Source organism: Natrix helvetica, assembly GCF_964273705.1.
Source record: "Natrix helvetica genome assembly, chromosome: 14".
NCBI lineage: Eukaryota > Metazoa > Chordata > Lepidosauria > Squamata > Natricidae > Natrix > Natrix helvetica.
The window spans coordinates 14383049-14399227 of NC_138564.1; positions in this window are offsets into that span (position 1 = coordinate 14383049).

Sequence of the window (16179 nt, forward strand, 5' to 3'; positions counted from 1 at the left end):
TCAACTGGTCCTCGGATGGCTCCGGGCAGCCTCTCCAGAGCCCGGAGATACGGAGGGGCTGCCCTGGAGTTGTCTGAAGCCCAACTGAGACAGTCTGAGAAACCACATCAATGCTCCACCAGTGCCCAAGGGGCTACTCTCCCAAGGCCCATGGGGGGGGGGGGGGTTTGCCTGAGCTGCAGTTCACCCACAATAACTAGGGGCCAGCCTGGCTCTCAACACCCAGCCTATGCCCATCCTCTTCCTCGGCCCTCCTCATCGGCTCATGAATGCCCCCTCCCCCAGCCAGCTGGTCATAATGAGATGCTAACTGGATTTTCTGTAATATTGGGTCAGAGAAGGCCAGGAAGTAAGGCTGCAGTCAGCGTATTGTTATTATCAATCAATAACCTATTTATTTTCCAACACTCCTATTAACCTTGGCCAGCCAATCACCATTTCAATTTGAAAAGGCTTTGCAGGACACTCTGCTGAGTGGACAAGTCAGGCTGTGGAAGCAGTGGGCCTGATCCTGAGGGTGGCATGCGCCCGGAGCCCTCTGCGTGGGGAGGGACAGTTCATATCTGTTACTGACTTTGCTGGGAGGAAGCAGAAAATCCTCTTTGCAACTTGGGTTGTCCAGGGTGTGTGTGTGTGTGTGTGTGTGTGTCCCCTTGGGTCAGTCCAGCCTTCGGGCTGGAGTGCTGACCGAGATCCGGCCTCTGTCCCTCCACAAAACTGACCACCACCACCCTCTGTCCTCAGCCTCCGGAATCCCAGGAGGACTGAAGGGGGTCCTCCTCAGAGCCCTGGGGGGTGGGCTACCCGGGTGAGGTGTCAGGGTCTCCGGCCTCCTTGGAATGAATCCTCTGGCTGGGCTGTCCTTTACGAGTGGGAGGCAGATTGGCTGTGACCTGCTTGAAATCAAGTCACTGATTTGATCTATTTTGACACTTCAAATTGATCCAGAAAATTGTTTTGATTTGATTTTCCAACTCAATGCAGGGGGAAAAAAAGAGGCTTTTTGTGCATGTGATTTGATTTGATTTAACAATTTGACTCAATTCAGAGATTTGATCGAATTGGCTTCAAATTGAATCTCTGGATTAAACCTTGGCCCAGCCCTATCAATGCCCATTTTTTACAATGATTACTGATTCTGTACATAAGGGAACGTTTTTAAATGTATTACCTAGCGGCGTTTCTGATTTCACATTCTAGATGGTAAGATGATGTTCATCGCAAGGCCTGGGGAGTGGGCCGCCTCCCCTCCCTTGGACCCCAGGGAGACAGGTGAGCCCCAGCCCCAACCCCCCTAGTCCTCCCTTTGCCCCATAGACACAAATCCTTTTATCGCAGCATCTCTCTGGTCGGTTTGCTCTTTGATTTAAGCTGCATCCCTCCCCTCCCTCTTGTTTTCATCAGACCTGACGCTCTCTATCTCCCGCCATTTATCTCCCCTCCAGTCTCTCCTCTCATTTCTTTGGCCCTGATCAATATGCTGGTTGGCCGGCCGGCCGCGTGGAGCCTGCAGCCCCCCCCCCCCCCCCGGCGGCTGTAGTTTTTCTTTTGCGGCGTTTCTGGTTAAGCTTCCATCTCCACTTGTTCTTTTTCTCATTAGGGCTTTGCAGTATTTCTTCCAGGGCTGTTTTCCAGCTGCTCTCCAAGTCTCTGGCCATTCTCAAGAACAAGACTTTTAAAAGTTTCATTTAACTCAAGAGGACTCTGGAGCCTCTTCAGTGGAGATGGGAAGGAGTAAACAGCATGACATTTTGATTTTCCAGGGGGAAAAGGGGAGACCCTGGCATCATTCCCAGCCATTTTTTTTCTCAAGCAAAAATAGGCCATGCAGAAAACATTTTTTTTATTCTTTTCGGTTTGTTTGCTTTTTTTCGCCAAATAATAAATTTAGAGAGAGACAGCTTAGAGCTTTGTTGAACAAGATTAGGTCCCCCCCCCTCCTACAAACAAGAGAGGCATTCTGGGTTGTTTAAGGCTTCAGGTGCAGGAAATTCTGTTCCTTTGCTTCACGTGTGTTCGTTCATGCAGCAGATTTGGGGGTGAGAATCCAGTCTGGCCTGGGTGCAGAGGACTTCAGATGTGGACAAGCCTCTCTTCTGTGCTACGGCAGGGGGTAGGGAGGGGGTAGGGAGGGAGAAGCCCCTCAGCTGTTGATGAAATTGAATCTCACCTCCAGCCTGATTATGATAATTTGCAATGCACCAAGAAAAAGTGAATTATTATTAAATGCAAATAAAGTTAAATAATGTTGTTTGGGAGCCGCTCAGAGTGACAGAAAAGCCATAAATTAGGAGGAGAGATGTGAGCGGCGCAGGATGCATGGCAGGAGGAGCAGTTGAGCCTCACTGAAGCCCAGACTGATCAGGGCTGCACGGCTCGCTCCTTCCTCTGGCCAGAGAGGCTCTGGACCTCCTCCCTGGAAGGGCCCAGCTGGGCCCAGCACCCTGGGCAGCTCCAAGCCCACCTGCCTGCCCTCTCGCATTGGGAGGACGATGGGGACGAGCCCTCTTGTTGCTTCTCAAGAAAGAAAGAGGTACTGCACTCAGCCTGGGGCGGGATGGGAGACACGTTGGGGCTGGGCCCCTCTGCAGAATTCACAGTTACTGGGCAGAGCTCACGAGGGTTGCCCAGGGGGTGAAGGCATTCTTTGGGTGAGCACAGACACTGGGCAAGTGTCTTCAGCCCTAAGAACAAGAGGATCATGGGGGGGGGGGGACACACAACACACACCAGTCTTGAAAGGCTAGGAGGAGATGTTTGCTCCTGGCATCCTCGGGGGGGGGGGGGCACTTTCTCACCTCCCTTGGCCAACCCATTCCCAAGTGAGTGCAAGGCCAGCTGGCTGCCCTCTCCTGAACCCCTTTTCTAGGTGTTTCAAAGGCAAATGGAACCACAGCTGGTGGACTTGCTCTGCCCGGGCAGTGAATTTGCCCAGCTAGGAAAGGAGGAAGCCCCTGGCCGCAATGGGCAGAGGTGAAATCTGCTGAACTGCACAGCGGTTGTGGAGCATGGCAAAGCACCCATGTGCCTCCAGTTTCCCCAGCACAAAGGATATCCGGCAATGGGCTCCAGAAAGACCCACAACAATGAGTGTTGATGCAAAATGTGAAGGGCCTGTGAAGGATTTCTCCACAATGTTCTTCTGACGTCTGTGAGCCTTTAATTTCTGCAAACACATTTTTTATCAGCAAAACTATTCAGGATTCTTTCAAAGGAGCTCAATAACAGAAGATAAGTAAATAAAGCATGGAAAATATTACATTTCATGCATTCTAAATGCCGACATCTTTTTTCAATTACCAGTTTTGGAATCTGGGTAACATTTTAATTTCAGCCTTCTAACCTGCCCCCTACCTTGCATTTCCTAAAAGGACCAAATGGGGTGCCGGGACCCTTCTGGTCCCAGGATCCTGGCTCTGCTCATCCGCCAAAGAGCAGCTGAGCTGCAGAGGGTCCTTCCTGCTCTCCGGGAGCGGGGGGGGGACGGGACATGTGGGGCAGCCTCTCTTGCCTCCTTTGGGGCTCCTGAGGAGCAGAATCTTCCCCTTGTCAAAGCACCTCTGAATTCTCTAATGGTCCTGCCACCATGATGCCATGGAGGTTTTTTGCAATCTCTTATCATACCAAATCCCCCAGTGAGTCCTCGGTTATGTCCTGTTTTATTAAAGCACCATTGAACTATAGCCTATTGATTTAGATTTCACAGACAATTGAAATTTAAATTGACTCCAAATTGAATGCCTCCATGCAGCTCAGAAGAAGACAGGCACTTCTTTTGGGTGACAGCAAAGCTCTCCACCTGCCGGGAGGGAGGGAGGGAGGGAGGGATATGGGGAGGTGTTTTGAAGAAGCTGCTGCAGGATTGGAGAGGGCAGGCCTTCCCCCTCTTCCTGCAATGCTGAAGCTGAAGTAGGCAACGCCATTCATTATCCCACCTTCTTCTGTCTCTCTGTGTTTCCCTCCGCTGCTTAAACAGGCCCCGCAGGTTTGATTTCACCAGCCTGCTTGATCCGAACAATGGGCTTTCCCTGCCAAGAAGTGCAGGTGGTGGCTTCCTCCATGAAAGCTTTGCTTGCTGCTGCCGGTGGCTCCAAGCCTCTGAGAAGTGTGACCTTGCCAGACCGTAGGCCCTTCCTCCAAAGCCCGGGAAACCTGGATGAGAAAGAGACACCTTGGGGGAGGATCAAAGCCATGGAAATGGCTCTCCCAGTCACAAGTCATCCACCCCCCACCCCCCACCGGTCACTTCCCCTCTTGGCCCAGGATGGGGCTCTTGTGAGCAGGGCAAAGGAGATCCCTGTGTCTTCTAGGAGGGGCAGGATGGACCAGTGCAGCTGCCCCAATGCCACACAGGGTTATTTGGGGAAATAAATAATTACCCACTTTTTCTAATTCCTTTCATCTCCATCCTGCTCCTAAACCAGGAGGGAATGTTTTCTTTCCATTCAAGGCCTTAAAGTATTGAATCCTTCCACTTGGCTTCCTTTTTGCAGTCAAATCGCTGTGTTGATGCTAGAAGTGATCTGGAGACCAGAAAATGCTGCAGACCAGGCTGGACATCTTGTTTGCCAGCGTGGTCCACTTTGCCGTGGGAGGGGAGGGCAATCCCGCCAATGGGAGAGCGGGCGCTTCTCCTCCTCTGCTTTCTAGGCACTCGTGGCAGTTCCGTCCTTCAAGGGAGCCCCCTGGACCTCTCAAAGGGCAGTCAGGGACTCTGCAGACGGGTGCCTTCCTTCCGTCAAACGGGCATCATAAGATGTCATGGCGCCCATCCAGTTCAGCTGTATTTCACCTGCCTCATAATCTAAACACAATTCAGTGTGTATTGTGAGCATGCATTATGCACAACAGCAGAGATATTGTGCCATAAATGTGCCGTGCATCCCTGGTTAAAAATTGCCAGAGGGTTCTCCAGCAATTGAAACAATTCAACCATCTCAGCCATTACTGTAAATAGTGGAATCGTAAAAAAAATGCAAGGAAGAAACCTGGCCTTCAAATTAATATTTTATGTAAATATGACATATTTGCATTCAGAATGCCACTTCCTTTCTCCCCCCCCCCGCCCCCCGGAATTCCTACTCTCCACAGTCACAGTTGTTGGAACAAATCCTTTTCCGTGAGGGAATTGCTTCGGATCTGCAACAGTATTTCAGAATAACAACCTCTCCTTCTTGCTGGACAACTTTTCATTGTGCTGAGCACCATCGGAGCAGCTGTGGCTGGGCCAAAACCGGGCGAGGAAGCCATAGAGGCCGGGAAGGCCATGCTCCATGGGTGACCCAGGCTGGAGCCTTCGCCTCTGACCTTCCTTGCCCCCGCCAGAGGCAGGAGCCCCTGGCTTCACACCCGTCTAAATCTTGTGCCCCTCCCGAACCCCACTAAATGATGTTTCCTTCCACAACTATTGCGAAGACATTATTACTTCTCTCTCTCTCTCTCTCTCTCTCTCTCTCTCTCTCTCTCTCTCAGCCAAAATCTTGTTTTATGCAGGGATGCAAAAATTATTACACGTAATTAGAGTCATTTTGATTCCGATCTCGGCTTGGGCCTGACATATTTTGCATACTTTGCTGGCATATAACAAGGCTGCTCATAAAAATGCAGTCAGCTTGCAAGCGCCGTGCGGCTGGGGCGAGATCGGAGGTTGTCTAAACGGGCGTAAAAACTGCCTCTGCTTCGGAGGGGGAGGGGAACGACACGGTGTAAATTTATTTTGCCTCATTAGGGAGAAAAGCAGAAGCGAAGCTCCGCATCCCAATCAGGCAGCACTTCCTTCACCCGGCAAGGGAGCAAGGACACCCCCACACATGTGGGCTTCATGGAGCTGCTCCGCCAGCATGCAGGGTACAGGAGTGGCCAATGCTGGCCCTCTGCCAAGCTCAGCGGTTGAGGGCATCACCCCATTTCCAAGGAATGGACCCGGTGTCTCCATTGCAGCCAAGGTCAGCCGAGAAGGAGCTGGCCTGGCTGCCATCTTGGCCGAGGCTAATATGGGAAGCAGCCCTCACTGGCCTGCAACTCCTGCTTTTGCCATCCGATCCAAACCAAGGTTGAAAGTGAAATTCCAGGTTCTGGAATTGGTTGAAGAGGAAAGAGGCTTTGGCTGGGGAGGGAGGGAGGGAGGGGACTTTCTGGAGGCTCCTTTTCTCCAGTTCTCTTCCTAGGAGGAGGAGGAGGAGGAGGAGGAGGAGGAGGAGGAGGAGGAGGAGAGCCAGGAGGTGGGCAGGGGGATTCCCAGATCAGGGTTGCTAGTTCGGCTTAGTGCAGGACTGGCATCATTTGTGTGCTTTCCTCACCAGACCCCCCCCCCCATCTCCCCACTGTTGACCTGGCCCAGGAGGTGGTGGGGAGGGGGAAGCCCGTGGCAGCGCCCATTTTAAGTGCTCCTTTTGGCACTGTGAGCCCCCTTTCTGGATTCCCAGAGAGAGATCTGCCCGTGACTCCCAGCTGGGATCTTGTGTGGATTTCCTTCTGTGAGTCCAAAGGGCCCCTTTCCATTTGTTTTGCTTGAAAATGGCATTTTGTGAGAATCAATCTTTTTCTTTTTAAGCAGAAGATGGATTGCCTGCAGCCAGAGACGAAGGTGACAGGAGGGGAGGGGATGATGGATCAGAGACCAAAGGAAGGAGGACATTTTCCTAGAGGGACAAACCTGCTTTCCAAATGGCATTTTCTTCCCATGCGGGGGCAGTTTGCATTAAAGTAGGACATAAAGTGAGATTTGGACATTAAGAGTGAACTTACTGGGTCAGGCTGGACAGCCTCTCAGGGACCCTTTACTTCTATATTAAAAGGCCACATAGGCAGAGTTTGCAGCTTGCAAAAGAACAGGAAGTGAGTGCCTAACCGCAGAGTTCAATAGTTCTCACAAAACCACAAGGTTCAGCTAAAGTTCACTTAGAGACACGTAGTCAGTACCTGTGGCCCAAGATAAAAGGAGAAGTAAGACCCTATCTACTCATAAGGCTCTTTCCTCAAGGTAACCAATAAGAAGTGAAGTTAAGCAGTTCCGTGTACGTTGCTCTTAGAAAGGTATAAAGCTTACTGTCTTTTCTATAGGTTTTTGTCCAGATGTTAGAAATTGTTCTCTCTGTCTGGACCTTTTGGGCAAAATAAAGCTTATCTTGATCTCGCAGTCCTATCTCTTGATCTTCTGCAACAGCATGGCCTGGCTCTGAGGCTGAGCAAGTGCTCTGGAGAACTGCTGAGGCTTGCAGGGAGCTGCCGGCGGAGAATAAAGGAGACTGCCCAGGCTCTTTCTGGGCAAAGACCTGGGCTCCAATGCCCACCGCACACCACCCCAAGGCGGAAGCCCACCGGGAGAGGCTGCGCAGGTGGATCTGAAGGTTGAGCGAAGGGTTAGCAGGTGCAGGACCACTGGCCGGAAGTGCCCTCAGGCCAGGGGGGAACACTGTCCAGTGGCAGAGAGGACTAGTTATCTATGAGCTGCCAGGTGGCAGGCAGACCGCCTGAGGACATGCAGCCACGGCCCCTGCCATGCCTCGCCATGCCATTGTTTGGCTGGGAATCTGCCAGGCGGAACTGCACTGGGCTTGAGGGGCTTCCTTTGCCTCATTAGCCCTGATTTACGGAATGTGGCAGCAGGCTGGGCGTCCTTTTAGCAGGCTGCCGGCTTACTCATTGGCCTCTACAGCGGACTACAAGGCCCCCAAGACCGGGGGCATTGAATTATTCAGCCTGGGCAGAGCTGCCTCCCGGGCCCCCTTCATGCATGGGAAGTCCCCCTCAACACCCATCTCCCTGGCTGCAGAGGGGGCAGCAGAAGCAGGGGGGAGAGAGGGGCTCCGGTGGCCTCTGACCCTGGGCTCTGACCCAGCTTTGTAGTGTGCCTTGGCTGAAAGGCTGCGAGCATCAGACAAACAGCACAACTGGGCCTCTGCTCCGAACCCAGAATCCTGGTCTCTATGGAGCCTCCGCTGGCAGCCCCAGTCTAGCTGTTGCTCTCTCAAACTACCAATTCTGATCTGATGTAACTGCCTGGACCTGGCTGGCCTGCCTGTAGTTAGCTTGTAAAGGAGCAGTTTTTCCCAGAAAATGCCTGGCATCGATCGAGTGAGTTCCAGTCTTGAGCAGTTGACCTTAGTGGTCCAAACTGCAGTCAAGGCAAAGAAAACACAGGCCGGAGGGGTCCGTTTTCGGGTGCAAAGAGGAAACCAAGGACCCGTCAGGCAGTGGGGGCGAGTTGAGTCCCAAGCCTGCTCCTTTGGGCAATCTACTCAGGGTACTGCATCCCTGGTTGAATTTTTACCTGCCAGGCAGCTGAGAACAGCCTCTTGCAAGAGAAAGAAGTTCCCAGTGGAAAATGGAAAAGAAGAGAGAAAGAAGAGAGAGAGAGAGAGAAAGAGAGAGAAAGAGAAAGGAAGGAGTGGTGCACAGCCCTGAGCAGCCAGCCGTGTCCAGATGCCAGTTCAGCTTTGCAGCTTGTTAGCATTTTGCAACTCTGAATGGCTGCGGGTGAGACTGGAGGCCGGCGCTTTGCCTTCAGCCAGGCCGGGGATCTTCCAGCAATTAACCTCCCATCTGACACTCTCCTCGCCAAGGCTGCCCTTCAGTTCCAGAGAATTTTTCCTTGCACTGAGATGTTAACAAGCAAGCAAAGGCATGAACCACCCCCAGAGACCAGCTGTGCAGGGGGGGGGAGGGGATATGTTCTTTCGGTTCTGGGGACTTATTTCAGCCTCTTGTCCTGGGCTGGGCAGGTGGGCAGGCCTTGCCACTGGCACGGGGCACGGCAAGGCCGCTCATCAGAGGTCCCCCCCCTCTCTCCCCAAAACTCCTGCCTCTCCGTCGTTGGCTTGCTCTGCTGCTGTCCTGCTGGCTTCTGGCACCGGTGACATCTGCAGGCTTCCAAAATTATTGGTGGGAGAGGGATGAAATGGGCTTCAGGCCCTTTTTCCCCAAGATCTCCCCAGGAAGTCCTTTCCTCCCTTCTCCCAGGCCTCCTGAGGCGGAATCCCCCAGCCCTTCCCTACCTTTGCTAGTCCTCTGGCTGAAGAGAGGCACAAGGGAGCTTGTCATAGAAGCCAACAGCTGGAAGGACGAACGCCAGGATTTTTAAAAAAAGATGGCCCAAAGCCCGGCTCCTCCTCTCTTTGGCCTGCCTGAAAGTACCTGCCTTCAGAGCAAACCCCAACCCTCCCCCCACTTCAGACCTGTTCTGACCCCTCCCCACGCCAAGACACACCTCCCCACGAAGCCTCTGGGAGAACAGTGGGGCTGGGTCCCTGGGTAGCTCTCTCCAGCACAGCTGGAGAAAAAAAAAGAATTTATTCCCTGTTTGTGATATTATTTTTAAAGGATGGCACTCAGGAAGCTTTAAAAATGAAATTATAGTATGCAATAAAGAAGACACATATAACCCAGGCATGTATTCAAATTATCCAACAACAGTAATGTTCCGAGTTCATAAATAAACATCCCTTATTAACCCTTCTCCTCACAGAAGAAAGAGGGACTCTCTCATTCTCAAGCCTGTTCTCCCGGGGAAGCTCCTTGCACCAGGGCAGGTTGGCCAGGCCTTTTGTCCAGGGCAGATGCCAGGCTGCCTTGTGCCCCCTTGAGGGCCCTGCCCCTTCCACCCCCAGGAAACCCCAGGCAGGCACTGAAGCTTCAGAGGGGTTTTTCTCTTCATGTCCAGCGGCTGCCAAAAGGGCTCCGGCACAGGGCACAGATTGTGCCCAAGCAACGGAAGGCCTGCAGCCTCCTGGTTGCCTAGTGGCCCGGCCCAGCCCAGCGCCAATGCCAGGGAGGGGTAAGAGAGGGGCAGAAATGATTGACTCCCCCCCAAAGGATCCCAAGGTTTGAAACCCACCAGGCCAAGCCAACCACTGGCAAAGTCTGCTCTGCGCCTGTGTGGCCCTTCGGACTGACTTCCCTGAGTTTGGGCAGAGTGCAAAGTGTCAAATCAATCTGGTTGCAGATTTAAGTGGGGAAACAGCTGTTCCATTAGTGCAAACTGGATCTCTCTGCCCCCTCCCCCCGCCAGGATCCTATCCCCAGCTTCAATAATTCTCTTTAAATTTCTTGAGAAATATATGCTTAATTATATTTGCATATGAAAAATTGGGCCTAATTAGTGTGATTGCTTATTATTTTAACCTTAATGACATTTTGAATATCTGTCCCCCTAATAGCAAAAGTATCGCTAATAAATCAAGGATTTGGTCTATTGAGCTGCTTTATGAAATATATTTTATTAATGTACCAGAATGTATTGAATCTGAAACAAGTCAAACAACAGCTCATTTATTAAACCACTTAAATGTCAGCTTTATACAGGCATAATATTACAGAAAATATGTTCCTGTGAAAGACATATGCAGGCCAAGCAGATTCAAAATATTAGTTATTTCACTCAAATATATGAAGGAAATAAAAATTCAATTATGTAATTTATGGCACTAAATAAATTTACATCGGCTAACGTAACTGTTTTGAATTAGCAAGTGTACTTTTCTCCCAAAGCCAAAGAGACTCTGCCTCGCGGCTGCCACTTGATCAAGAGCAGAGGAAGGCAAAGGCAGGAGCCGCCAGGAACACCACCACCACCCGCAATGCCAGGCTGAGCCCACCGGAGAAGGGGCACCGCTGGGCTCCTGCCGGTTGATCTGCCACTTGTGTGCCTTCATTAAAAACCAGGAGAACCTCACTGGCAGAGTCAGGCTAAAGGTGATCAGCAAAGGAATAGAAGAAGGAGCATACAAGAGCGCCCCTGATCGGGACCCTTTAACTGGAGGAAAAGAACTCAAACCTCAGCCACTCCCCAACTTCTCCCGAGGCCGAGGCCGGCCAGCAAAAAGCCAAGGGGGAGTGGTGCCGGTCTGGCAGGAAGTTTGCACCGCAACGATGGGAGTTCCAGATGAAGGTCCAGAAAGGCCACCCTCAATTGGGGAGGGAGGTGTGTGTGTGTGGGGGGGTGAAATTTGCTGTGTGGAGCCTGAGGATGCCCTCAGAGAGAGGGGCTTTGAGCAGCAGAAGGGGAAGAAGAAGAAGGAAGAGAGGATGCCTAGAAGAGAGGGCACTGTGAAGTGGAACTCTCTCCGTTGGGTATCAGCTGCTCAAGGGCGAGGAAGCCCTGGAGAGTCTCCATGGGAGAGAAAGAGGCCCCTGCCAAGGGCGAGGTGAGGAAGCGCTCCCTCTAGCAGGACCTGGCGAGGGCGGAAGCCGTGCCAGGGTGGGAAAGGGCTGGCTTTCTCCCCTGCCTTCCCTAGGGCACCATGAGGCCAGGCTCCCCTCTGGCTCCCCTCCTGCAATTTATTACCTTCCCTGGAGGAGAACGGCTGCGACAGTTGGAAGCCTCTCTGGAGCTGAGGTGCTGCAGGCCTGAAGGACGTGGGGGGGGGGAGTGTCCCCCCAATTCAGAGCCCTTCTGTGGCAGAGGCCTTATCACTTTTATTCATGTAATCGAGATGAAGTCACCAGGCCTTTCTGGAGCATCAATCTAGAGATTTATTAACCAATTTAAAATACTATTGTCTTTCACTTCAGAGGGAGATTGAGGTGTGTTGTCGGAGGAATATAAAGCTACAATCAGCAAGGCCCTCTCTGCCAGGCGCCACTACCTGGAACTCAATAGATATTCATGAACCCCCCCCCCTCCCTCCCGTCTTTAGTGAAGGAAATAACTTAATGCCGACAGAGTCGATGGAATAATGGCCGCTTCCTGGCTGACTTGCAGCCCTCAGAAAATGAGATTGCAGCTGCCTTCATTTTTCTTGTCTTTCCCGAGTTTCTTGCAGCAGAATGCGCCAGCCACGGGGATGCGCCCTGCATTCCTAATGAGAGGCTCTCCTGGCAGAGAGGCAGCTCCCCTTGCCTCTCCTTCTGGGCAGGTGGGCTTCCTAGCCTGCTTGGGTGTGGAGGAGGCAGAAGGCGATTCCCAGTCTTTCAGCCCCCTCCCCTCCTTCAGCTTCTGCACCGACACCTCCAGCAGCTTTTGCCCAGGAAGGTCCTCGGTCAGGCTTCAGGCTCCCTGGCCAAGGTGGCCAAGAGTCTCAACCCCTGGAACTGCACCCTCCTTGCTCTGGGGAGAGAAGGCAAAACCTCCAGCAGTCTGACAAGAGCCAGCAAAACCTGGCGACAAAGATTCACTGCCTGTAGCATCAAGTGAGGCTCAGCTACTTCACCTGCAAGGGACCCTCAGTGGCTGCGCATTTCCTAAACATGCCACAGGGAGGACCAACATCAGAGTATTGACAAATGGGGGAAGGGACTGCTGTTCAGGGAGCGCCTCCCCCCCCCCCCCGGCCCAGGGCTTTACCCCCCTCCCTCTGCAAATCCCCGCTTTCCTTCTGGGATGTCTCTGGCACTGCAGAAGGCCAACCCAGGCAGACAGGCAGGGGGAAATGGGCATCTGCGGGGGGGGGGGGGAGAGGTATGGGTGGGGGTGTTAAGCTCCTGTGCTGGCAGGGCCCCGGCAGGGTGGGGAGAAGAGAAGGGCTGCATTGCTATGGTAACTTCATCGGTGAAAATCCCCCTGCTCCTTTGCATGGGGAGGGAGGAATTCACCTGAGCAAAATTGGCTGATTAAATTAATAGCTATGGATGACTGGGGCTCTATTTCAAAAGAGCTATTTTTAAAGAAGATATGCATAATTTTAATTACACATCGACACTCGCTCTACAGTATTTCTAATTAAGCAGGGCTGACTACAAGGGCTCTTAATGCTTCAACCGAAAACAGCCCAAGAAGGTGGGAGGGTCCCAGTTTGCCCCCTGCCGCCCCCACCCATTAGCCTAGGCAAAGGTTGGCAATGTTTGGCAAGAATCCCAGCCCCTCCCGGAAGCCCTAGCCTGAGTCCCAGCTGAGCGTGGTGGGTGGGGGTCACTCCTTTCCTCTGCCTCTTGGGTGACCAGAGAGGACACCCCTCCGCCCACTTCGTCCTTTCCCTCCTGGCCATTCCCCCTGGGTCTTCCTTGAGCTCCTGCCAGCCCCAGGAAATCCTGCGGAAGGAGCCAGGGGGCCTCTCCAGCCACCCCTTGGGGCTTTCCCTTCAGCTGCGGTCAGACTGGCCTGAGGTGCCTCCTTATTTATCCTGGTTGGATTTGCCATCCCGGGAGAGCAGCACCAGGGGAGGCCTAAAACCTTCCGGAACAGGCCTGGGTAGGAAGGGGAGAGGCCTGGGAAGAACTAGCTTCCTTCCTGCTCCCCCCACCCACCCACCCACCCCGTGCCTGAGCCTTAGGTGGAGCTTTGTTTGTGGTCCCCTGTTGGCCTTGTGAGCCAGTTGCTGTTCAAACACCCCAGAAATGATGGCAAATGTGTTTTAAAATTTTGTGACAATCTGTGCACAAATCACCAGTTACAGGCTCCCAAACCGCCCATTAACAAGATAAGTTATAACAGCTCCAAACGAGACATTATTGTTTATCATGTCAGCGACCCGTAGATTAAGGGCTCCCTCGGTGTACCTTGGCAGCCCCACACCAACAGCAGCAACACTGTGCCTCCCTCTGCAAGTGCCCAGGATCTTTAATTAGCTCGCCCATGTGGCACTGCAGAGGGGGAGCTGCCCCTTCCTTCCTTCCTTCCTTCCTTCCTTCCTTCCTTCCTTCCTTCCTTCCTTCCCTTCGTCACCAGCACACCTTGGCATTATCACCCAGGACACCCAGTGTTTCAGCAACTCTCCTGGAGGACGTCCACTTTGCTGCTCTAGCATTGCCATCTTCCTCTTCCTCTTAGCAGCAGATCCACTCAGCCGGTCAACACAGAGCCCCAGGAGACCCACTTCAATCCTCACACCCAGTACACTAGCTGGACGTCACTGAGCCTGTCTCGCTCTGAGCATCTCCGGCACCTTTTCCTCGTGCACAGTGGGCCTTTCCATCTGCCACCTCCAACACTGCCCTGACTCTATCACTCCTAAAACGATGCCAGCCCATCTCTGAGCTCTGCACAGCAGCTGGCACTCCAGGGCGTGAACTGTGAACCTGCCTGGTTGCACCCTCTGCTGCCCTCTGTGTGGCAACCGTTGTGGGAAGAGACACGGGCGCCCTGGGCGGGCAAGATGGCTGATTAGCAGTAGCTCCGGCAATGCTGCAGCTTCCAACCCCAGCAGCTTAAAAACACTGCAGCCCTCCAGAGAGAAAAGCTTTGTGCGATTGGTGTACAAGGTTCTCGGTGCAAAGTTCTCTGCTTATCTTTAATGCAGACTCTTTTGAGGAATGAATGGAGGGTGAAAACTGAACACACGTTCCCTGAGGACCAGGTTTAAATTTGCTCTGTTTCTTCTCTCTTTTACACCTGGGTGTTTATTTTAGCTTTAAAAAAGCTTCATCTGCTCACTCTCTCCTGGTCAAAGTGCATTTGTAATCACACAATTATGCTCCTACTAAATTAATATATTAAAATGTTCAAACATTTGTTCCAGCAATTAAACAGGTATTGGAGAAAACACACACACACACACACACACACACTGCATGGCCCCCAGATTATGCCACCCTTTCACCTTTTTCAAACTGCTACTCAGACGGCGCAAAAATGGTTGGTTAATTGGATGCTTCGTGTTCCTGTGAAAGCATCGACCTACCAGGAGGGAGAAGCCCGTCCAAAGTTGATGCTGAACCCTGTGCAGTTTCCTTAATGAGACGCTCTCCCTCCCTCCCAGCTCCTTTCCATATTCATCCCTGGAATCTACAAAATATTGCCTGCCATGTCGATCAAGGTCTGACCTGGAGCCAGTTCCAGCTGCAGCAGAGAAACACAGAGGGGCTTCCGTTGCCCTCCCGCAGGTGGCTGATTTGGCCCCAGGGGAGGGAGGTCGGCTGCTCCCTGCAACCCCAGAAGGGACAGAAAGCTCTTGGGAGGGGGGGAAGAAGAGGTGAGGGGTGGGCAGCCCCTTTACAGAGGGCATCATTAATCTGGCCCCCAGTCAGGGACAGAAGTCAAAGCTCTTCCCTCGATGATGCCTCTGTCGCACCCCAGGCTTCTCCATCTTCTCAAATGCATTTCACTCGCTGAACCATTCGTTTCTGTCACCACCTGCTCCTCACTTAGTGACCATCTTTATCACCGCCTCTGGCAGGGAAGCTGGCAGGCACGGAGGGACAGGTGGCTAGGGATCAGGACCTTGGAGAGCGCCTCCAAGCAGCCCCAGCTCCAAAGCTCCTGGCAAAGCACCCTAATCCCCAGTGCTCCCAAGTGAGGGTTTTAATTTCAAGGGAAAGGTGGTGCCAGCTCCCCTCCCCACCCCACCCCCACCCCAACCCCCACAGCAAGGACAGCCTGCCAACTTTCTTGCAGGCTGCCTCTCAGGAAAGGGGCTCCCCTCTGCAGGTGGTCACCCTGGCAGGACCTTCCGGGACCTTTGCTGCTGCCAATTTGCCATGGCCAACTCTCCACAGCACCACCCTCTGAGGGACAAGACCTACATTAATATCAAAGAAATGCTGGAATAGTTATTAAAGGATGCAAAAGGTGGGACGGAATGACAAAAATTGAGATATTTTTTTAATTTTAAATCGTTAAATTGAATTGTTAAATTGTCCTGTGGTGAATTGGCCAGTTGTCCCATTCTGGGGCTGGAAAGTGGGCAGCAGTTCTGCCTTGGCCAGGGAGGGGGGGGAGGGGGATCCGTAATAGCATCCCCAGAAGTGCGCCATGACACGTGGATGCATCTCACAATGCTCTTCTCTGTCCCACTGTAGAAACGCTGGTGGAATCAGACCAGAGGGTGCACACACGTGCATGCACAAACATGCTCCTCTCCCTCCTCTCCGTGTGTGTGCTTGTGCGCGTGCATTGGAGCAAACCAGAGGTGAGTGAGAGAAGAGGAATGGCGGGTAATTTATAAGGGAGAGAAGCAAATAATAATTTTCAGGTAACTAATGGGCCAGGAAAGTGTGTAAGAGAGTGCCAAAGCAGAAATAATTATTGGGAGTGATTAATAGGGAAGCCATCCATAATTCTGCTAGGAAACACTCCTTTCTCTCACTGTCTCCCTCCCACCAAACATCTCCGTCTCCGTTGGCTAATTTGATCAAAGGACTAATTTGAGTGAGATAAATTTCTAGATAAATGAGCTTCATATTTATCAGATGGATGCCATTTCTTCCAGAAATCAAGGGGGAAAAGCTCTCTGCAGATTATGGGGATCCTCTCTCCCATGTTGCTGTTTGGGCCTAAGTTCTTAACTGCCTTTGCCCTGAAGACCC